The sequence below is a fragment of the Ambystoma mexicanum genome, chromosome 13 (assembly GCF_040938575.1).
Source record: "Ambystoma mexicanum isolate Mex_15411 chromosome 13, UKY_AmexF1_1, whole genome shotgun sequence".
Lineage (NCBI taxonomy): Eukaryota > Metazoa > Chordata > Amphibia > Caudata > Ambystomatidae > Ambystoma > Ambystoma mexicanum.
The window spans coordinates 717,492,800-717,516,788 of record NC_090938.1 but is presented as its reverse complement, the minus strand read 5'-3'; the positions used below and the strand labels follow the sequence as shown (position 1 = coordinate 717,516,788).

Genomic DNA, 23,989 nt, shown 5'->3' with positions numbered 1-23,989 from the left:
CACGGGGGAGGGGTGTCTCTTGCATCAGATGCCGTCTCTGAGGCGCCAAGGCACAGTCCCGCAGTCCCACCAGGGTCGCTGGGGAAGGATGTCTCTTGCATCAGATGCCGTCTCTGACGGCGCCAAGGAACAGTCCCGTAGTCCTACCAGGGTCACAGGGGCAAGGGTGTCTCTTGCATCAGATGCCGTCTCTGAGGCGCCAAGGCACAGTCCCGCAGTCCCACCAGGGTCGCTGGGGAAGGATGTCTCTTGCATCAGATGCAGTCTCTGACGGCGCAAAGGCACAGTCCTGCAGTCCCACCAGGCTCATAAGGGAAGCCTATAAACTCATCAAAGAGATCAATGGTTTTCTTGGGAACAATCCTGGGAGCAATTTGGATGCTAATGGGAGTGAAACTACCAAATATAATACAGAAGGCAACCACCTTAAAAGCAATGGCATTAGCAGCACTAATCGCAACAGCAGAGCAATTACATGCAGACAGTGCAGGGGGTGGAGGGCTGGACCTCTAGTTGAGGGGGCTTTGTTCAAGCCAGGCAAACCGAGGGGCCCTCGAGCCAACTTCCTTCACTTTTACCCCCGCAACTGTGAAGAACTTCACAGCTAATAAGAAGCCAGGCAGTGCCAGATGCCAGTGAATTGTAATGAGAAACACAATATCGCCAACACGATTGCTCCATGTCTAGCCCCGGTACAGTTAAGACACTACAAGCCAGCATGCAGCACCCAGTCTCTCAATTACAAGGCTGCAGAGGGGAGGGTTGCTGTTTATGGCAGCGCCAAGCCCCCCACTACCATCTGCATCACCAGGAGCCCTTTAGGATTACAATGATGAGGTGCGTGCCATGTGTGATGCAAATGAGCACCAGTTGGATGCTTATTCTCCCTGCTTACCAGCCCTGGTCGCAATGTCCACTACCCCCAATCCGGACCAAGTGGACAAGGGCCCATTAAAGGGATGTAAATGCAATCTCGTTGTAAATGAATTTGCTTCCCTAAAGAAGCCGCTCCTGCTCATTCTCGAAGAACGTAGTGAAGGAGGAGGAATTATCGGGGAGTCTCAACCAAGAAAGGAGGGCAATTCAAGGGTCCCCCAGATACCAGCGGAGACAACCGACAGTGGTCGTATGAGCCGCTTTAACTCAACCCACATTATTGTCGATAGTATTGGTTTTACCAATGCCCGGCCTGTAAAGAGGCCCCTGTTACCAGTTGACCGGGCATCTGCACTCAAAACTCAAGCCTAGACCATAAACGTGTTTGCTTACCCCAGCAGGTAGCATGTGGGCAAGCCGACCAGGGGTCGAGTCCCACTCTTTTTGGATGAGAGGATGTGTGGAGGGGCAGGCTATGTTGCTCCCAAGCTGACTCACCATGTTATCAGCCACAGGGTCCTGAGATTGCAGCATGGGTATGGTGTGGAGTATGAAAAAATCAGAGGGGCCCGGAGGGGGAGGACGATATTTCTGCAAAGAGTTCCTAAAGTTGCCCCAGACCACTGAGAAACCAGGGAATCACTAATCAACAAGTGCAGCCATTGGTTTCCAGTGCTCTGTGGCTGGCGATCACTAATTCGTGAAGATATCATTAGTCTCACAAGGTTACAACACAATGTCAAGGCTTCACAAACCTAGTCTTCAAAGTACAACCCTGTTGTCTAGATGTTTTCTTCTGGGAAGGGTCTAGTAGCAGTTACTCAGTCTGGTCACTCCTTTAGGCTGCTCTGTTTTCACCTTGGGTCTCAATAATTCATCCAGGTTTCAAGCTTCATGGTTTTCTCTACAGGCTGCTCCACAGCCTTGCAACAATGACTTGTAGGCTTCTGCTTCTCCCAGCCCTTGTGTTACCCAGGGTTTACAGTACATTCCTCCCAGTCTTTGGGTTTGTCAGGATTCACAACGGGTCTCTCCCAGACTTTGGGTTTGTCAGGATTCACAACGGGTCTCTCCCAGACTTTGGGTTTGTCAGGATTCACAACGGGTCTCTCCCAGACTTTGGGTTTGTCAGGATTCACAACGGGTCTCCTCCAGACTTTGGGTTTGTCAGGATTCACAACGGGTCTCTCCCAAACTTTGGGTTTGTCAGGATTCACAACGGGTCTCTCCCAGACCTTGGAGTTTTCCTTCAGCATGCATAGTGGTAATGGGTGTCTCCCCCCACATAGGGACCTAGTCAGGCAGCCAATGGTGTCACCTCCTTCCTGCCATGGCTCAGGTCTTTCTCCCTTTTACCTGTGGATCACTGGTGGACAGCCTCAGCCATTCAATTCCCCCAGTGATTGGGAGAAGTTTTTTTCAAGCATCCAGGCCAGACTCTCTGTCCAGGGCTTCCTGGGCAGCTTCCAGCCTGGCCTCTGAGTTTCTTCCAGATTATCCCATCCTTCCTTTAGGCAGTACTCCTTTCCTGGTTCCTTCCTCCGGGGGGTTCTCCTTGTGTCAAGGGAGTACAAGTCGACATGTCAGCCTCCTCTGACCTTCTCTCATTCGCTGAACTTTCCCAGTCCCTTTTATATTCCCATGACTTCCAATGTTGTTCCTGCTAGGTTATTCCTCATTTTTGTTTGAAATCTCAAATCTGATTGGTTATTCCCTTGGGGTTCGTTAGTTGTATTACCGGTGGAGCTTTTGTTTTGGGTTATTACCTGATACATTTTATGATTGTTAAATGAGGGACGGTGAGGTTTTAAAAGTGTTTCTGGTGCCACCTTGGAATCCCTTTCTGCATGCTGGGTGGTTCCTCCACTCTACCAGGGATGAGGCAGCAGTGGGCGTGTATGAGAACAGAGTATGCAGGCCTTCTCTGGCGCGCTCTTTGTTAGGTAAGGTTCATACAATGTTTCTCCATCACACCCAAACACAACTGGTTTGCAGAATCTATGCTTTTCTCAATGACATGGCTGTTGTGCTCGGGCTGTGGGCGCCCATTGCAAGGCTTTTTGGTACTTGTAGTTCTGCAGGTCAATGTCCCACAGTGTGACCCCTGATGTTGTTACTGCGCCTCTGGGGCGCAAGCGAGCGGGCGGGATCCCTCATTAATGCCCTGGGTACACATTGGGTAGGGGCCAGACCAGGCCAACCCAGCCCTTGGTGACCCGCTTCTCACACATATAAGGATGGGGATTTCAGACGGCTCACCACATTTGTTAAAGTGCCCCCGGTGGCAACTGGGAGAATGCCATCCTATATGCTTTTGTTAAATTGCAGCGTATCTCGTTTAAAGTTCCACTAATCAGAAAAAGGCACAGCTCATTTAATCAAGAACACAAGGCTCTCTGTCCAGCTTTAGTTTGTGGCCAAGGTATGATCTAGATCACTATGGGGTCTGAGTAAAGCTGGTTAAAGGCAGGAGCCGGGGCAGTTAATTAAGCTGCCCAGAACTGTAGGATTAGGAGGGAGAGAAGGTCATTGGGGGGCTTCTGTTATTCAGTGTCAATCTTCACTTCGGATCATCCCACTCTGTGCTGTTAGTGGGATTTTCATCATAATACATTGTTCACTCTCAGGCTATTTATGAGAGTCTGAGGTAATGGAAGGAGTTCACTGTTTCCAGGACTCTGCTGCTAGTGCTGGATGTTGGCCCCTTGCCTTCCTGGCTCATTTATCAGATCATAATTTTCTTAGACTTAGTTTAAACTTCTCAGTTCTACCCACCTCCTTCTCCCATCCCCAGGTGTACCAAGCCATCGAAGATTTGCCTGGCTGTCTGAGATGGATGGGTTGATGTTAGGTGGTGGGCACAGGAGTGTGTGTGTTCTGATAAATCAGTAATATTCCCACAGAAAATGCGGGCCATTAGATGGATCAGATGCAGCAGCAGGAGAGCACGTTGTGGCATTTCGCGTAGAGGTTGGAGGAAAGAGGGAGCTGGGACTACTGTACAGCAGATTATAGTTGTCGGTCCGGAGAGGGTCCTTTTCCCTCTAAATCTGAAGGGCAGAGGTTGTGCAGCGGGAAGCGTAAAGGAAGAAGGCTTTCCCCCATGTGAACCGAATTGCAGAGACTGCGCAGCAGGAAGCGTGCAGGACACTGTGGCTGGGGCCTGGTGTGTACCCAAGGGTCTCTGGAGCAAGCCGAGCTAACTACTCAACTGGTGAGAACGAAGGCAACTTCAGCGAGAAAGTGTGTCCGTTCGGAGAAGCCACAGTAGTGGAAGTAATATTCCCACAGAAAACCTGACCTGGGACCCTTCTCAAGTGGCCAGGGAAGGGCAGACGCTTCCTGATCCGACCCTGGTGGTGGTGTTCTGCCGAAGGATCACATGGTGAGGGGGGAACAGATCAGAGAACATGGGGAAACTCCCTTGTTTAATTTTCCCAGAAATCCCACACTTCTAATGGCTTATCGCAGAGTGGAAGAAATAAGATATTTTTTTGTTCGGGACTTCAAGTCCCATAATTCCCTGTACAGGGACGAGGAAGAGGGCTCAAGAGCAATGTTGCAGGAGTGTTCAGCTTGTTAAGGCAAATGACCCACACCTGAGGGAAGCAGAGAGGCTTAAAAGGCACCCTCAGATGTGGGCCATTAGATGGATCAGATTCAGCAGCAGGAGAGCACGTTGTGGCATTTCACGTAGAGGTTGAAGGAAAGAGAGGGAGCTGGGACTACTGTACAGCAGATTCTAGTTGTCGGTCCGGAGAGGGTCCTTTTCCCTCTAAATCTGAAGTGCAGAGGTTGCGCAGCGGGAAGCGTAAAGGAAGAAGGCTTTCCCCCATGTGAACCGAATTGCAGAGACTGCGCAGCAGGAAGTGTGCAGGACACTGTGGCTGGGGCCTGGTGTGCACCCAAGGGTCTCTGGAGCAAGCCGAGATAAGTACTCAACTGGCAAGAACGAAGGCAACTTCAGCGAGGAAGTGTGTCCGTTTGGAAGAAGCCACAGCAGTGGAAGTCCTGCAGCACAGCACGGTAAAGGGTCGAAGACTGAAGCCGAGTGTTACCCAGCATTCTAATCCCTTGCGCGTACAAATGCATGCAACAGTAGCAAAGGAGAATCACTTGCATGCCAGTGAAAATTGCTGTTAATCCGACCGATGATTGTCGGGCAAAGGATCCAATAATAGCAGCTCTCAAGCATAAGTGAAACTGCCGGAATGGTACTAATTGAATATTAAACTAAAGACAACAGCTGAAATACTAATTGGGTGCCTACAAGTGATTCTAAAGTGAAGGCTAATTGAAGAAAAAGCCGGCAAAAACATTGCAGCACTGAACCTGAGTCATTGAAATTTAATAATTGTGAGTTCCGCAGAAAAAAATAAGCATTGCCCAAAGCCAAGAGTGGTGCAAGCACTGTCCAAAGCCAAAAGACACTAACAACTAGGCATATAGCTAATGTCTAATATAAGACTAATGGGGGAGATCCCAAAATCCATTCCTAATGCGGAGTGGATACCTACCTTGGTTTTGGGAAAGACAAATAGTTACTATAGAGAAAGGTAGGAGAACGGTTTTGGTCAACAGTTATACCCTATTAAGACGAACTACATGCGTATTTCACAAAAATATATTTATTTTAATAATTTCTGCATAAAATGTCATTAAATGGAGAAAAAAATACATATTCATTACATTCATCATCACACTTTAGGATAGGAATAGAGTTGATTCTAATAAAGACAAAGCACATACATACAATTCTTAAACAGATAAGCAGCAAATGTATATCTCTCATTGGTAAATAGATCGGCCTATAGGACAAATCCTATTAGGACACGGTTTTAGATCATTTACAATCTCTAGATAATTATGAATAGTCTAGATGCATAGTATTAATTCTAGACTATAGACTCGACATGTTTCAGTCCTCTTGATGGTGGTGGGACTTTCTTCAGGAGTAATCAATAGTGATTTTTAGAGTAAATGCATTGCTGTTATAAAAGTCTTCTTTTAATGTGGCTTCACTCAGTATTAAGAAGGGTAACTGTTGACAAAAAACCAAGGAACAAGAATCAGCACTTGTGCTCGTATTCTTTAAACACTATGAATGTGTGTGGGCAAATTTCAGCGGTAAACCAAATTTGCCTGAATTCCCATGTGTAGTAGAGCCCTCTAAGGAAGGAGAAATGCCCACAATAGTTGGACAGTTTTCTAGTAAGAAGACAATTTCTTCTATGGGTTCCTATGAAAAAATTCCTAATGGAAGGATCAATGGAAACGGCCAGGTTATCCATATCAGTGCTCTGGAAATGCTTGATCATAGGTTCACAATATATGACCCCATATAGAGTGGCAATTCTTTTTAAAAAAAATACTTTTACTAAACAGGTTTTCTTGTTGACACTGCTAAATTGTTTGGAGACGTATTGTTTCTTTTTGGGGCTAGAATTTCTTACCTTTGTATGATGAGTCCGGTGAATCTGGGTCTCTTTAGTTCAGTTAGTTCAGGTATCAATTCCCGTAGTTACAGGTGTTACTAGTGTAAATCTGTCAGTGAACAAATCATACATAGACTATGGTCAAAGACCGTTTTTTAATGACAGTTTTTTTTAAAAACTGTTCAGAATTTTAAATAGTCCGGATGTATATATAATTCTACGTCTCTATGGTTGTTTTGAACGTTTTTTGTATATTATTGTCATCTCTCTTTGGCAGTAGTCTGTGGCTTTTAAAAACATCTATCCGGCGTTTAGGCAAAGGCTCCCGCTTACCTATGGTTCCAGCACAGTCTCTATTAAGTACTCGCGGCGATATAGTTTTGCTCAGTTGGTCTTGTTTCCCGTCCTGAGCTTTCTGTTAGTGGGGCTCCATTAGTGTGACTGATTTCGAATCAATGCCGGAAGACGCCGGTTATGCGTCGTGTACGGGCGCCATCATGGGAGGTTCTAGTTATCAGAATTCTGGTCCTTTATTAGTGTTTGTCGTTGTTTGCCCGAACTAACCATTTGATTAGTGTAGCGTAGATCTTTTGGGTGGAAAAACAGATTTTGCATCTCAACTCGGGTGTATTCAGTTTTTAGACTGAATGTTCACACTTAAGCTATTTATTAAGCACCTGAGCGGTTACTGCCATTTTTATATTCTTAGTTCTGCAGACTTCAAATGTTCTCTCATAGTTAGGTCTCTCACGGGGCATAGAACTCAGATTTTTAACCATTCTATAGATTCATTTAGCCCTTCTTTATCACTTTTTGTCATAAAGATTAACCTTTGTTCTTTTTTAAATAATATTTTACTCTTAATGTTGTGGTTATTGCCCTGTACTGTCAGGAGTACTGTCCATTTAAAACTTTCAAAATGATTGTTTTCAGTGAAATGTTTAACTAATGGAGCTGTTAGAACCTTGTTTTTTAAGCAACTCTTGTGTTCAAGCATTCTAACTTTTACCTTTCTGTTAGTTTTTCCTATGTAGTCTTTATTACAATGGCATGTGATCATATAGATCACGTATTCTGAGTTGCAGTTTGTCCTCTGTTTTTGTTGCCACGGTTTCGAAAGGCCTATGTTAACTTCTTTAGTTTTTTCTGTAAGTTTACATACTGCACAGTGCCCACATGGATAGTGTCCATTTATTGGTGCAAGGCCCCAGGAGCAGGTCAGGCTGTTAGTAGTTGGTATTTTTTCTCTTAGTTTGCTACTGCTTTTCCGATTTCCGATGGTAATGGATTTTTTATAAGCAAACATTGGTATCTGTACTCCTGACTTTGAATCTTGGAAAATTTTCCAGTGTTTTTTTTACAATTTGTCTAATTCTCATACTAAGGTTAGTAAATGTGTTCACATACTAATTGATCTCTTTGAGGCTGTTTGGTTTTCTCTTCTAGAAGTGCATCTCGATTATTATTGGCTGCCCTTTTTGCTGATTTTTTAATCAGTTTTTTTGGGTAGCCCCTTTGTTTTAATTTGGATGTTAAAATCTTCGCCTCTTCTTCAAATGCTGTTATGCGACTGCTGTTTCTCTTAAGGTGCAAAAATTGACCATAGGGTAAATTGTTTCTTAAATGTTTACCATGATGACTTTCGTAATGTAGGAGAGAATTTTTTTCAGTTGTTTTATGAAATGGTTTCACTAGTAGCTTACCATTCTCATGAAAAATAGTTAGATCTAAGAAATCAATTGATAGTTTTTGAATATTCATAGTGAATTGGAGATGTCGATTACAATTACTAAGCCAATTTTTTTTTATTGAATATAGTTGAATGAACAACTTTTTCAATCTTTAAACAAATTCATTTAGAATTACATACAAAATTCAACGTTAACATTAAAAGAGAAACAACAAAACATTTGGATAAAAAAAAAATGAAGTACAGTAATTAGTCCAAATAGGTAAAACATAGTATCTAAAACAATTCGGACTTAATATTAAAATTTGAAACAATATAAAATCAATTCAAAAGTGGACAGAGCTTTAAAAGCAATTCAAAAGGGAGAATCTTTGAAAAATAGAAGAAAAGGAAAGGGCCTAAACCAATAACGCACTTAAATAAATCAATATGTTCTTTGATTGGGGACATCAAACATCATAATATTCCACAGATTCATTTTAACATTTGTATATATGTAGGTTTCATCATCATTTAACATTAAATTCTTTTATCAGTTTGTAATGGGCCCTTTACAGATTTAGTTGCCTAAAACTTACATGCAGTTGTCATATTTATAGCTCTAAATGTTGATCGACACGCCCTTGAGTTTCGACATAATGGCCTCCAAAAAATTATGGGTGGCAATGCGAAGGCTCATTGAATTGGTAGACAAAAGTAGGGACCAACAAGTTTCAGGGCTTAGTTCACCAAGATAGGATAGATGAGGTTCAAAAAATGTTGTTCTTAGATTAGTTAATGCTGGACAAGCAGATACAACATGCTGGAGTGTTTCTTTAACTCCCTCAACCTCACAAAAGGTAAAACAGTTTTTATTAGCCGGTAACAACTTTCTTCTAACCAAAAAATCTCTGGTTGGAAAGAGATTAAATCGCAGCCGTAAGATAGTTGGGGAGCTTGTTTTAGATATGGGGCAGCGTTCCTCGAGTTTTGCGTTCATAGGCTAGCATTTTGAAGTCTTTATATGATAAACACCCCATTCTTGTATCAATCCAGTCAGATCTGTACAATTCCTCTTTTGCCTTTTTTGGTTGACCAATAAGCATTTCTAGGGATAAATCAATTCTTGCCAAGATGTTGAAAATCTGAGCCATCCATGTTTTTACAAAGTGATGGTCCGAGGTTAACATATAATGAGATAGAGATGCCAATATAGTGTTGGAATTATCACAGATGAGACATTTCCGAAACAAGGCACATAATTTCCAATGGTATTCAGCACTCAATGGTGTCAAACCTAATTCAAATCTTAACCAAGGACCTGGAACACAATTAGGAAGTTGTAATACAGCTCGCCAGTATTTTGCCTCTGATTTATGCAAGCTTTCTGAACAAACGATTTTTTTTTGTTTCAAGGCCATATAATATAGTTGGGACTACTTTCTGTTTCCAATATGTTATGGCCGGGCTAATCGTAAATTTTCCAAATTCGTGCAGAATAATTTTAGTTTGTGAGATAGCAGACTTGACCTTATGGTCCAACATGATTGAGTGCGAATCGACAGGTGAGGAACCGTCAAACAAGATTCTCAGGTATAAATATGTTGGAACAACTTCAACAATTCTGTTATCGATTCTCCACTCAAAAGGTCTTCTTTTGGTGGACCTTGGGGCATAAACAACCACTTGCGTCTTATTTAGGTTGATTATCAACTCATTCAATGTTAAATATTCATGAAGAGCAGCCAGAAGTTTTTTTAGGCCTATGGGCGTCTTGGATACCAACACTAAGTCATCGGCGTACCACAGGGCTTTGATAGGGGTACCATTCATTTTTGGCGAATCTGAGATCACATCAGAAAAAATGCATTTAACGTCTTGTATAAAGAAATTAAAAATAGCCGAGGCCAACACACAGCCTTGTTTCAACCCCCGAAAAGTTGGAATTGCACTTGACAGAAGGCCTGACAGTCAGACGGATCATGATGGAGGTCGATGAGTGTAAGGCATGTATAATGTCACATATGGTTTTAGGACAATTAGCTAGATGTAGTTTGTTCATCAGTCTGGTTCTAGATACAGAATCAAAGGCTGTGTGAAGGTCAACAAATGCAAAATACATTGACTGTTTAGAGGACTGTGCTTGGGCTTTCAAAGCATTAAGGGTTAGTAAATTGACAGATGTACTCAAACCGGCGACAAAGCCAGTTTGGCAAGGATCTCGCTGTTGATAGGTCTCAGTCCAACGCGAAAAATCCCGTAAGACAAGGCGAGCAAAAATCTTCCCGGGAGCATCGAGAAGGGCAATGGGACGATAGCTCCCCGGGGATTCCCTATCGCCCTTTTTAAAAATAGGAACCAGTATAGAACTTTGCCATGATGTTGGAATTTTTTTGCAACAGATAATATGATGAAATAAGTTGTTCAAAATCAATGCCCATTCCGTGGGGTTCTGCTTAAACATAAAATTGCTTAGCCCATCCGGCCCTGCAGCACAAGAGGAAGAAGACTTTTTAATTAAACCCTCAACTATAGTGGGTGAGCACTCCAAATCCCAGTGATTCGGTGTAGTAGATATATACTTAAAATCTGCATACATCGGGTCAGAGTACAAATTCAGGAAGTGCTCAAGCCACTGAGATTCAGTGACTTCACATAATTGTAGGTTCAGTTGAGATGGAGAAACCGCACTATTAAGTAAGGACCATATTTGGGCTGAATTTTTGTTATTTGCAGCCGCCAGAAAGGCTTCACCATCCTGCTGATATAAAGTAGCCCTTCTAAAGCGGCACCAGTTTCTATACTGACATTTAATTCTCTGTTGTGTCACATGTCGAGTACCCAAAGGCATTTTTCGTGTAGCTCTTATGGCTTTTCTGTAGTCACGTTTTGCTTGTTGCATAGTTTGGTCAAAATGATGTTTGTGTACGCGAATATCATATGATTTGTCAGCAAACATTGTACCAAAGCTTGGAAGGATATCTGTATAGAAATCCTTTTTAGTGATGAGCAATCCTTGAGTAGCAAGCTCAAGATCATAGAGGGATGCAGGGGTCCATTTAAAGCGGGTTCTCGCAGTTTTGACGGTTAAGACATGTTTTGACCATCGTTGAGACGATGTTGTAGAATCAAGAAGGCCCTCACATTCAAAAGTTAACATGTGGTGATCACTGATGGTCTGAGTTATAACTTTCAATTGAGTAGCCTTATGAAAAAGGCTACCAGATACGAATACATAGTCAATAATTGACTGGGATTTTCCTCTTTCCCAAGTTGCACTGGCCGGAATATCGCCTGAGATGGCACCATTGGCCAAATATAGATTATGATCTTTCACAAACTTTAACCATCTTCTGGTCTCACGCTTCTGACTAGGTGTTTTCGGGCTAATAAGATCCCCAACCATCAATATGTCACTCACAGAGTTGTCACAAGCTATTAATTCCAGCATTGCAGTCAGATCCTTATAAAAGGTGTTCTCAGTCAGTCCCAACGGATTACGGTATAGATTTATTGAGGCCAAAGATAGCACAGAGCTTTTGATTTTAACTAATTGGATGAAGTTGTTGGGAGAGGCCCATTGAGTGATCCTTAATCCTTTGCTCATTTTTACCGCCACTAAAAGGCCAGATGTTGGTCTCCCTCTGGAGGCCGTAGAAGCTGGGAGCAGAATAACATCGTGATCATCCCATGTGGGAGTAATCACCATCCAAGTTTCCTGCAAGGCCACAATATCATATTTATTAATGTTGGATGAACCTGCCCATTGCAAATGGGAGTGGCCTCTCGTGTTCCATGAAAGTAAACTATATTTTACCTGAGGTTGTTCGATTAATGGTTATGTTTCGAAGTTACTGGAAGTAAATTTGTTTGGAATTTGTGCTGGACCACAATAGGAACAGACATTCAGAGGAGTTTTGCGACACAATTGGAGAGGGCACAGGTGGTTCAGACTCTTTCGCTTCTTCGATCAACCGCTCCGGATTTTGGGCAATAAGGAAGCCCATTTTAAAGAGTGCCATTTTTTCCTTCCAGATCGAATTTAGAACTAGCCCAGATTTGATCCAGAGACGTACAATTGCGAGATTTTGGTTATAAACAAATTCGACCTGATCAATATCATTTGACGCAATATCCTGGAGATTGCTTATGTCCCCAAAGATGTTTAGGACGCCAGCCCTGCATAGATCGTATTGTTCATGGGGCGCATCTCTACATTTTAAGATTAAAGAGTGACAATTTGCAAATGTATTGCCATTCGTCTGCTTACGTTTTTTCACACCTTGCTTTCTGGGTGTGGGGGCGGAAGCAATGTCCTCATTTCTTTTGGTGGAGCCAACCTCAGCTGCAAAACTTACTTTTTTCCAACCACCCAAGTGTTCACTTGGAGGATTTTGCACAATATTCATGGGGTTAGAATTAGTATGCATTAGGCGAGTAAGTGTTTGCAAATTCAAATTGGAACCATTTGCAATATTAGCAGAGGGGCATAATGCTGGACGTTCATTCAAATATGCCTCTACAGCTACCTTTATAGCTGACATCTGTTCTTGTAATTCAAACTGACTAGTAGATTGCCTCCCCGTTGGACATCCTACAATAATAGATTGACCATGTTTAGTATTCAAGGCAATATTCATCGGAATTTGTGAAGGATGAGAAGAGGCGGGTTAGACGGCAAATTCCTGTTATCTGATTCATTAATTAAATCAATAATTTCTGACAGAGGAGCATGTTCAGTTGGAGCGTGGGGTGTCATTGGATTCACAACGGGTACTGAGCCCACACCAATGGAGACAGTGGATTTAGAGATGGAAGGTACTGGGATATTGTTTGGGACATCAAACACGCAAACTGGTGATGAGGTTTGCAAGACCACCTGACGTTGACTATTCATCACATCCTTCTTTTTAGGTCTAATTTTGGATTTTGCCTTTGTTAAGCGAGCGCTGCGGACTTTGGCTATTTTCTGCAAGTCAACAAGTGAAACAAAAGGCTGTCTGGTAATGCCCGTATTTGTTTTTGCTATTTGCTTTGGACTCCTGTCGAGATTGATCCAAGAGTCATTTATAGACGCACAGTCAGGGGCAGGAGATGTTACAGGGCGAATGATATTTTCAAAATAGGGTAACGCCGAATTAGGGACGGCAGGCTTCTTAGGTTCTTGTGTAATAATCATAGGCTGATCAGGACCTACAGCCATGTCAACCTTGCTACTACACTTTGGGAGCGATTGGATAGTATCCGACAAGCTCGCGATTCCTTCAGCCAGCTGCTGTATTTGGAAAGCTTGAGATGATGTTTTTTGATCAAGAGATTCAAACAGTTTATACAAACTGGCTAGTGTAGTATTTACGGCTGCTAACGTGATCTCAATTAGAGCCAAATTTTCTGTTGGGTTTGCAGAAGTATTAATTGGTAGACAACGTCTGGGCGTGGGTAATAAAAAGGAATCATGTATAGAATTAATAGTTGAGCCCATGATGCCTTGATTTGCTGCCCCAGACGACAGGTCTTCATGGGATAAATTTATTTTTTCATCATTAACGTGTAAGGATATGTTAGACACATCAGAGAAATCCGGTAAGTCATGCCCTTGGCTAGACACCTCAAAAACTGTGGCTAACGGACACACCATTGGCAGAACATTTCTTACTTCTTGACATATCGACTTAGATTGCATGTTTGCTAATATGGTATTATCTGAGACGATAGGCAAACAATTAATAGGCTCAAGTCCTACAGGCATTCTTGATACAGTACTTACGGCGTTAGCCTTGGGCGTTGTCAATGTGAGCAAGGGCGGCACATTAGAGATTTCCTCAGATATACATTCTTTACGTTTCGCACAGAAAGTGCGGATATCTCTGTTTTCAAGTGGTGTTCGAAGAATGGGAGTCAGGATAATAGACTTTTTGGAAATACGGGCTAATTTCCTGTGTTTTGTAGTTGTTAAGTCAGTATTTCCTGAAACGCTTATGCCGTTACCTGTATCCGGCATGTTTGTCTTTAGAGTATACGGACAAAAAAGCATGAATCAATGGTGTATTCTTTGTAATGAGTGCGTATAATATGGCTAACCATGCAATCCCCACAAGGTTTTGTGACTTGTTAGTCTCAACTTATTCACACTCTAAGACCATAAAGTGCAACACACAAATAGCCTTTCCTACTCCCTACTCGCAACGCCGCGGCGAAGCGGCAAAGCGGGACTTAACCGGGACTTACTCCGGTGCGCGCGCGCAGTGCGCACGCTGTTGCGGTTTTATAGCGCCGCCCACAAAAGTGCAAGCAAAGCCTTCTGGAGGCTGAAGTATAAATGTCTAAAAGTTAAACGTTGATGCAGTGAACACGAGGAGTCCAAGTGAGCAGCAACAGCATGTAGCGGCGAAGCGGGACTTAACCGGGACTTCCAAATTAGGAAGTCCTGTGCTTTTTCTGCTGTGCCTGTCCATAACATTAAGACATCATCAATGTATCTCGCCCACGATAGTATGTTGGGCGAGAACGGGCTCTGTGTGTAAATACATTTTTTCTCAAAATATTCAACAAATAAATTTGCTAAACTGGGTGCCATAGTGGCTCCCATGGCCGTTCCTTCAATTTGTTGAAAGAATGTACCTGAGAATTCAAAGTAGTTTTGTGTAAGAGCTACTTCCATACACCACAGAATAAACGAGCTAGGAACTGGATCGTTGTCTAGTCTGGTGAGTCTACGAACCCACTCCCATTGAAAAACAACTATTAAATAAAGGCCTAGGATATGTTATCTCTAATAAACATGACCCTTTTGTATTTCGCACTGACTTCTTTAAATTCATGAGAAAAATTAGACTCCAAGAATTTTTCGTGAACTTACCCAAAAATTCTAATTTGAGTATGACTAATCATTTTGGAATCAAGAATCTTTCTACTTTTTGTCCTCCAACCTATGCTCTTTCGCCCGAGTCAATCTTGTTTGAGAAAAGAGTTTTAACAGAAGTCAGTAAACTTGAAAAACTAGAAATACCAATGTACCAAAATCTAACCACATCAGAAAAAGAAGCTAAGGAGTCTCTAGCATCGAATGAAGATATCATAATCAAAAGAGCGGATAAAGGGGGAGCTATAGTTATGCTCAATAAAAAGACTACATAGAAGAATGCCAGAGACAACTTGATAACACAGAATACTATACTATACTAAACTATTAACTGATCCAACTAATGAACTAAGAAGTATAATTGACTTGAAAACAACTAAAGCTCATGAGAGATGCTGGATCAGCAAACAAGAATGGCTTTTTCCTCAATAACCCTGAACCAACTATCCCAAAATTCTATTGTCTACCGAAAATACATAAGTCCTTAGTAAAACCACCAGGTAGACCAATAGTTTCAGGGATTAACTCAATTCTTGAGCCCCTGTCTAAATTCTCTGACCATTATTTAAAAGGCTATGTGGTCAATATGAAATCCTTTTTAAAAGACACAAAAGAAGTGATAAAGAAGTATGAAAACTTACCTTACGACCCAGAGAGCTCCTATCTAATAGGCTTAGATATAGTCTCCTTATATACAAATATTCCCAAACAGGCGACTCTGGAAACCATCGAAGAAATACTGCTCACCAGACTAGACAACGATCCAGTTCCTAGCTCGTTTATTCTGTGGTGTATGGAAGTAGCTCTTACACAAAACTACTTTGAATTCTCAGGTACATTCTTTCAACAAATCGAAGGAACGGCCATGGGAGCCACTATGGCACCCAGTTTAGCAAATTTATTTGTTGAATATTTTGAGAAAAAATGTATTTACACACAGAACCCGTTCTCGCCCAACATACTATCGTGGGCGAGATACATTGATGTTTTAATGTTATGGACAGGCAAAGCAGAAAAAGCACAAGACTTCCTAATTTGGCTTAATAATTGTAGTCGACATCTCCAATTCACTATGAATATTCAAAAACTATCAATTGATTTCTTAGATCTAACTATTTTTCATGAGAATGGTAAGCTACTAGTGAAACCATTTCATAAAACAACTGAAAAAAATTCTCTCCTACATTACGAAAGTCTTCATGTTAAACATTTAAAAGACAATTTACCCTATGGTCAATTTTTGCGCCTCAAGAGAAACCGCAGTCGCATAACAGCATTTGAAGAAGAGGCGAAGATTTTAACATCCAAATTAAAACAAAGGGGCTACCCAAAAAACTGATTAAAAAATCAGCAAAAAGGGCAGCCAATAATAGAGATGCACTTCTAGAAGAGAAAACCAAACAGCCTCAAAGAGATCAATTAGTATGTGTTAACACATTTACTAACCTTAGTCTGAGAATTAGCCAAATTGTAAAAAAAACACTGCAACATTTTCCAAGATTCAAATTCAGGAGTACCGATACCAATGTTTTCTTATAAAAAATCCATTACCATCAGAAATCGGGTAAGCAGTAGCAAACTCAGAGAAAAAATACCAACTACTAACAGCCTGACCCGCTCCTGGGGCCTTGCACCAATAAATGGACACTATCCATGTGGGCACTGTGCAGTATGTAAACTTACAGAAAAATCTAAAAATGTTAACATAGGCCTTTCGAAACTGTGGCAACAAAAACAGATGACAAACTGCAACTCAGAATACGTGATCTATATGATCACATGCCCATGTAATAAAGACTACATAGGAAAAACTAACAGAAAGGTAAAAGTTAGAATGCTTGAACACAAGAGTTGCTTAAAAAACAAGGTTCTAACAGCTCCATTAGTTAAACATTTCACTGAAAACAATCATCATTTTGAAAGTTTGAAATGGACAGTACTCCGGCCAGTACAGGGCAATAACCACAACATTAAGAGTAAAATATTATTCGAAAAAGAACAAAGGTTAATCTTTATGACAAAAAGTGATAAAGAAGGGCTAAATGAATCTATAGAATGGTTAAAAATCTGAGTTCTATGCCCCGTGAGAGACCCAACTATGAGAGAACATTTGAAGTCTGCAGAACTAAGCATACAAAAATGGCAGTAACCGCTCAGGTGCTTAATAAATAGCTCAAGTGTGAACATTCACAGTCTAAAAACTGAATACACCCGAGTTGAGATGCAAAATCTGTTTTTCCACCCAAAAGATCTACGCTACACTAATCAAATGGTTAGTTCGGGCAAGCAACGACAAACACTAATAAAGGACCAGAATTCTGATAACTAGAACCTCCCAAGATGGCGCCCGTACATGACGCATAGTCGGCGTCTTCCGGCATTGATTCGGAAATCAGTCACACTAATGGAGCCCCACTAACAGAAAGCTCAGGACGGGGAAACAAGACCAACCGAGTGAAACTATATCGCCGCGAGTACTTAAAAGAGACAGCACTGGAAACATAGGTAAGCGGGAGCCTTTGCCTAAACGCCGGATAGATATTTTTAAAAGCCACAGACTACTGCCAAAGAGAGATGACAATAATATACAAAAAACGTTCACAACAACCATAGAGACGTAGAATTATATATACATCCGGACTATTTAAAATTCTGAGCACGTTTTTTAAAAAAACTGTCATTAAAAAACGGTCTTTGACCATAGTCTATGTATGACTTGTTCACTGACAGATTTACACTAGTAACACCTGTAACTACGGCAATTGATACCTGAACTAACTGAACAAAAGAGACCCAGATTTACCAGACTCATCATACGGAGGTAAGAAATTCTAGCCCCAAAAAGAAACCATACGTCTCCAAACAATTTAGCAGTGTCAACAAGGAAACCTGTTTAGTAAAAGTCTTTTTTTTTAAAGAATTGCCACTCTATATATCTGACTAATGGGGTCATATATTGTGAACCTGTGATCAAGCATTTCCAGAGCACTGATATGGATAACCTGGCCGTTTCCATTGATCCTTCTATTTTTATGAGTTTTTTCATAGCAACCCATAGAAGAAACTGTCTTCTTACTAGAAAACTGTCCAACTATTGTGGGCGTTTCTCCTTCCTTAGAGGGCTCTACTACACATGGGAATTCAGGTAAATTTGGTTTACCGCTGAAATTTGCCCACACACATTCATAGTGTTTAAAGAATATGAGCACAAGTGCTCTTGTTCCTTTTGCTTCTTGTTCCTTGTGCTTCTTGTTCCTTTGGTTTTTTGTCAACAGTTACCCTTCTTAATACTGAGTGAAGCCTCATTAAAAGAAGACTTTTATAACAGCAATGCATTTACTCTAAAAATCACTATTGAATACTCCTGAAGAAAGTCCCACCACCATCAAGAGGACTGAAACATGTCGAGTCTATAGTCTAGAATGAATACTAGACTATTCATAATTATCTAGAGATTGTAAATGATCTAAAACCGTGTCCTAATAGGATTTGTCCTATAGGCCGATCTATTTACCAATGAGAGATATACATTTGCTGCTTATTTGTTTTTTAAGAACTATTGTATGTATGTGCTTTGTCTTTATTAGAATCAACTCTATTCCTAGAGTGTGATGATGAATGTAATGAATATGTATTTTTTTCTCCATTTTATGAGACATTTTATGCTGGAATTATTCAAATAAATATATTTTTGTGAAATACGCATGTAGTTCGTCTTAATAGGGTATAACTGTTGACCAAAACCGTTCTCCTACCTTTCTCTATAGTAACTATATAGCTAATGTCAACAGGAAGAGATGGGGCTAGTGCAATGTCTTAAAAGAGTGAAGCTTGTTGATTGTGATTTTTCCATAAAAGTAAAGCTGGCATAAAAACTCACATTGCCAAAGCCAAAAGGAGGAAAGGTAGAATCACATCCTTAAGGGTATTTTGGTTATTGGTGTTGCAGAAGCACAAGAGTGGCAAAGAAGCTGCCCTTCTGAAAGGTGAATGTTCAGATAAAGAGTGTCTTGCTTACATGAAAGTTTTGAGGAGCACTTATATGAATCTGGTCTTTTCTGAAAAGTTGTTGCAAAGCATAAACCTGCAAACAGCCGAAGCTGTTGTTAACTTGTGGTTGTTGGTAGATGTGGAACTTCAGAAGCACGACTGTGAAAAACTCTCGGGCAGGCGAGTAGACCCTTGTGGTGCATCCTTTTAGAAGTGGGCCTGGGATGAGAAAACACCAGGTACAAGTGGAAGTGCTGTGAAGGTGTCCTGACAAAGATACAAACTGTGATTTATGCTGTTAAACGTAGTGCTGAGAGATGCTGGTGTTAAAAAGCTGTGTTTCTTTGAATCTTTTAAGTTGTAGCAGATCATATCATTGATGCTATTTGATGGACTGAAAATAACCATTCAAGGAAGAACAGTGATATTGCTTTTGTTGAACATTGGATTAATAGAACTTTCTTTTGACCAGATGAAAGTGCAAAGAACTACGTTGGAACTTTGTTATAAACCCAGATTTCCTTGTGACTTTTTGTTGAACTTTGGAACTGAGTCCAACTTAAAACCTGAGGAAGCAGAGTTCACCCAGGTTATAAAGAGGGACTGTGAATACTTAATAAATGCAATCATCATTCTTGTGAATTGCCACATTTTCTTATGTGTTATATGTACAAGTGTGAGGGACAGAATCCTTTTGTTAGAGTGTTTCCTTTAGTTTACTACAGGCAGGGAAATCCTTGTCAGGGTAGGGATAGTGAGGCGTTTATTGAAACCTATGATTTAATAAAATGACATTTATTGAGACATCATCTACAAATTGTCCGTCTCACATTTCTGAAGAAAGCAAAATAAAACGCTGTTTTCAGCCTACTTCCATTCATATTGCCCTAGCGGAAACGTCCAATTCAACTAGGGCACAAAGCGTTGTCTTAATTTCCCAGGACATGTTTGGGGGTTTTCCGTCCAGTAGGTTTTCAAATATTTTATGGGGAAGGTGGTGCCCACTTCTCCCAAAAATATAGCGAGATCTGCCATGGTGGTTTGCAGCAGAGAGACTTTTCAGAAATGAAAAGTCCCCAATGTTATTGCTCAATGCAAGCGATTTCCGCACTAATACTGTGTGAATGTGAAAACAAAAGGGCACCAAAAAAAGCTATTTGGAGGAGGTAAAAGGATGACATTGCATCAAGCTGGATCTGGGGACGGGGGAGGAAGAGGACATCATGTGAAGTTGGGGAGTTGGGGTGGTCTGGGGAGCCAGTTTCAGTTGAGACGTTTTGGCATTATCGGGGGAATCCCGTGGGATTACTGTGGCTACAACGGAAGACGCGAACGGTATGAAACTGCATCACACGAAACAAAGAGTGATGGGGGTAACGGGAGAGGGCTATGTAGGGAAAAAGCAACCATGGGAGTGGGGGGGACCATGGAAAGATAAGGGGGGTACTTTGTTGAGTGCATGTGAGCGCAGGGAAGAGTATTTGATTTTCAAGCATTATTGCGGCAATACTGGGGGAATACCACAGGCATGGGTAGTTCAATGCTGACGCATGTGTAGTCCTTTGACATTATCGGGGTAATATTGGGGGAATCCTGCAGGAATTTGAAGAGTTTAAAAACAAAAAAGAAATGTTGCACCTACAGTGATCACATCTACTAGGCAGGGGGTAACGTGTCTCTGTGCCAGTGCCCATGGCCAAATGTCATTACTAGTGGGCCTCAAAGAAAACTATTGGTTCAACATGTACAGTGGCCATGGCCAAAGGTCAGGGCTAGTGGGCCTCGAGGAAACCTATTGGTGCACATGTACATGGGCCATGGCCGAAGGCCATGGCTAGTGGGCCCCCAAGAAACCTATTGGTGAACATGTACAGTGTCAATGGCCAAAGGCCATGGCTAGTAGGCTCCTTTAAAAACCTGTTGGTGCAACATGGCTAGTGGGCCCCAAAGGAAACTAGTGGTGCAACATGTACATTGGCCACAGCTAGAGGGCCCCAAAGAAACTATAGTATATCAAAACCCTTGAAATTCAGTGAAAAAAAACCTTTAAGTGAGGGTTAAAGTGATCAGATTTAACATAACAGAATCCCTCAAATTCAGCAGTCACATTTGGAGCAAGTCCACCTTAACTATGCACCCCCTGTTGTGCAGCATATGACCACAATAACCTCACTGGTGACATCAATAATTACATGACATCACTGATGTGATGTAATGGGCCCCAAAGAAACCTATTGTTGCAAGGTACAGTGGCCACTGCTGTAACCAGTGGCCATGGCCAGTGCGCAACAGGGGGTGCATAGTTATGGTGGACTTGCTCAAAATGCGATTGCTGAATTTCAGGGGTGTTGTTGCATTAGATCTGCTGACCTGAAGGACCATGGGTACAGTACATATCACACTAGGGATAATATTACAAAAACGCCCTGTCCGTGTCTCTTTTGGAATTTCAAAAACAACTCATGCAATACTCTGCACTTGCCACTAGATGTCGGCCTATGGAAAGCATGTGAATCTAAGCCGATACAAGCATCAGAAAGACAGTTACACTTATGTAATTGTCATACTCTTGTAGCAAACCTAGGGCCCTCTTTTCTTGTTTATACGTAGGTCTTAAAGGCACTCAAAGGATTACATTGCTTTTTCATATAGTCTGTCAGCGGTGTGTGTGCTTATTTAGAGCAGTTCTTGTGAATCTGCTCAATGTTGGCTGAATCTCGGGTCTAACAGCAAAATATGGGACTTTGTATCTCTGAGGCGGCGCACATAGTTTACCTGTAAAGCCTGCACATGTGTATGCCATGCAAATCCAGCATGAATGACACACATAACCTTGTACCCCAGATCTCATTTTTGGGGATGGTGCACATATATGTAGAGTACCCCCAGCATAGGGGATGTCCTGTCTATTAATTGAGATGTTCATTTGTTCTCTTTGATTTGATGATCCATTAATTTGAGCCTATACAATTCAATCTACAAAAAAAAAAAAGGGCAACCATATTATATCATACCACTACAGGTACATGTTTAGGTCCTATAGACCGGCCTCAGGTGTTTTAAAGAAACCCATGTACATCATTGAGATGTTTTTTGGATACATCCCAACTTTCAATAATTCTCAATTTGGTCATAGCCATGTTTGTAATTCAATAATGTCAGACTATAGAACGCCCCCTTCATGTAGCTCAAGCACATCGTGTGCACCCCATTCTCGTATGAATGTGCTCATTGCATCTCCTGCCACAAGTAACGATGTCTGCATTAATGTTCCTCGTCATGTCAAACACCTTCCCTCTTTCTCTTTCCGTCATTTCACCGTACACACTCATGAAATGAAACCTTCCTGTGGCAATTTCAATGTCTGAGCTGCTACACTAGAGCGGGCAAGCTCGATTCCGGATAGGCTAAAGGGGTGTGCCGTGGTATTCTCTAAGTCAATATCCTGATAGCTTGTAAAATGAAGTCCCCATATTGTATAAAAAAAGCCAAACAGTTTATCGTGCAGAATCGTTAGAGGAAGTAGCTTGCAAGAATTTTCCACATGTTGATTTATTGAATACTTGTCCTGGAATTCTGTATGTAACTCATTCCCAGTTCTGGATGTCATCTCCGGTATGCAGGTGGCCAATGAGATGTGATTACTGATGTCGTATAAAATCTAGGACGGATGCACTGATGTTGCAGGAAATGCATTTGCCTAGAATGGGTTGGAGCACAATTCCAAAGTGCACATAAGCAAAGTATTAGAGGACTGCCTTTCCTCATTCACAAGAAACTTACATTTATATTTTTAAGGCAATGCACTTCATAACATGCGTAACTAGAATGGACATATTCTAACAGTAGGCAATCCAGTATAAAGATGTGTTCCTTCCACCGCTTCACTGATCCTAAAATGGGTTCATTTTGTCTTTAATATTCCTCAGCAGAGAACAAGGCGTCCATAATGAGAACACTTGGCGTCCATCCTGGGAGAACATGGATTACCATTGCACGGGAGCCGGTTCTCCATCAAAAAGAAAGCATGGCGTCCTGATCAAACCGATTTTCCACTTCACGTGTTCTCTCTTCAGGGGAACCAGACTTTCCATTTCATAGAGATTTTGGGGGGGGGGGGCATGAATAAAAGATGACAGTAATTGAGAGATGGAAGTCTGCTGAGCAGAGTGAAAGAAGATGGAGATGACAAATTCTTCTAACTATATTCATCTATCTTGGTGTATACGATTAGTAAAAATGATTAATATTGCCGTTCTTTCCTATTTGAGATGTTTAATGCTGATATGTGAAATAAAAAAAAAACAATAAAGAGCCGATAAATAAATATTCTTTTGATTGATAAGCGGTCACATGGTTTCATCCTTTTCATACAGTATGGAAAGCTATAAGCAGCAACAGGGACATGTTTTGTAGAGGGTTAAAAGAAGCAAAGTTAAGCAATGTCTGAAATGACCGACACTTTTCTGAGCCTGATGATACTGTGAGTATTGTTATTACATAACCCTCTTAATGTTGCATAAGTTACATTTGAGTTGTAATGTCATTTCTACATGGGGAAATTCTCTTTTCTACCCCATTTTTGTCAGTCTTGACTTGTGAAGCCACCAGAGATGGGTTTGGGTAGAATTCTGTCTTGGACGGTTAAACCTCTCTAACATTTCAGCTGAACTCTTTTCTAAAGACCGGGCGCTTATTATCTTCGGTAAAAGGCACTGGGTGACACCACCCAGTAAGCCAGATGCTCACAGGCTGCTCTTATTAAAAAGCTGTGATATATGTTGTGCTAATTGGTATTCTGCTCCTATCCTTCCTTTGTCAGCGGAACGTTGCGAAGTAAAAATAGTGTCCAATATTTTAGATTAGTCCTGCAAAAGATATTTAATCAAGAAAATAAGCAAATCCAAAAATGGAGGCAAACCGCTTCCTTAGCGGTATGGGCTCATAGCCAATGCATTTAGGAGTAAAACTCCATCTTCAGGGCTGAGCACTAATGTATATGCATTAATGAGGTAAATCCAGACAAAAGTGCATTTACATATACATGATCAAACAGTTTCAACAAAATTCGAAGGCCAAATACATTACAAATTGGTTCATATAGTGTATGGAAAAAGGAGAAAAAAGAGTAAAATCGAGAGAGAGAGAGAGAGAGAG

At 41.4% G+C, this 23,989-nt stretch overlaps 1 protein-coding gene across 3 annotated transcripts in view; it reads left to right on the top strand.

Moving 5' to 3' along the window:
• Positions 1-23,177, top strand: part of LOC138521788 (E3 ubiquitin-protein ligase TRIM39-like) — a 177,177-nt gene extending 154,000 nt beyond the window's left edge. For all 3 annotated transcript variants that reach the window (XM_069634872.1, XM_069634871.1, XM_069634873.1), the window contains one exon: positions 22,762-23,177. The gene's annotated coding sequence lies outside the window, so the exon portion shown is untranslated. The remainder of the gene's footprint in view (positions 1-22,761) is intronic.
• The last annotated feature ends 812 nt before the right edge of the window (positions 23,178-23,989 follow it).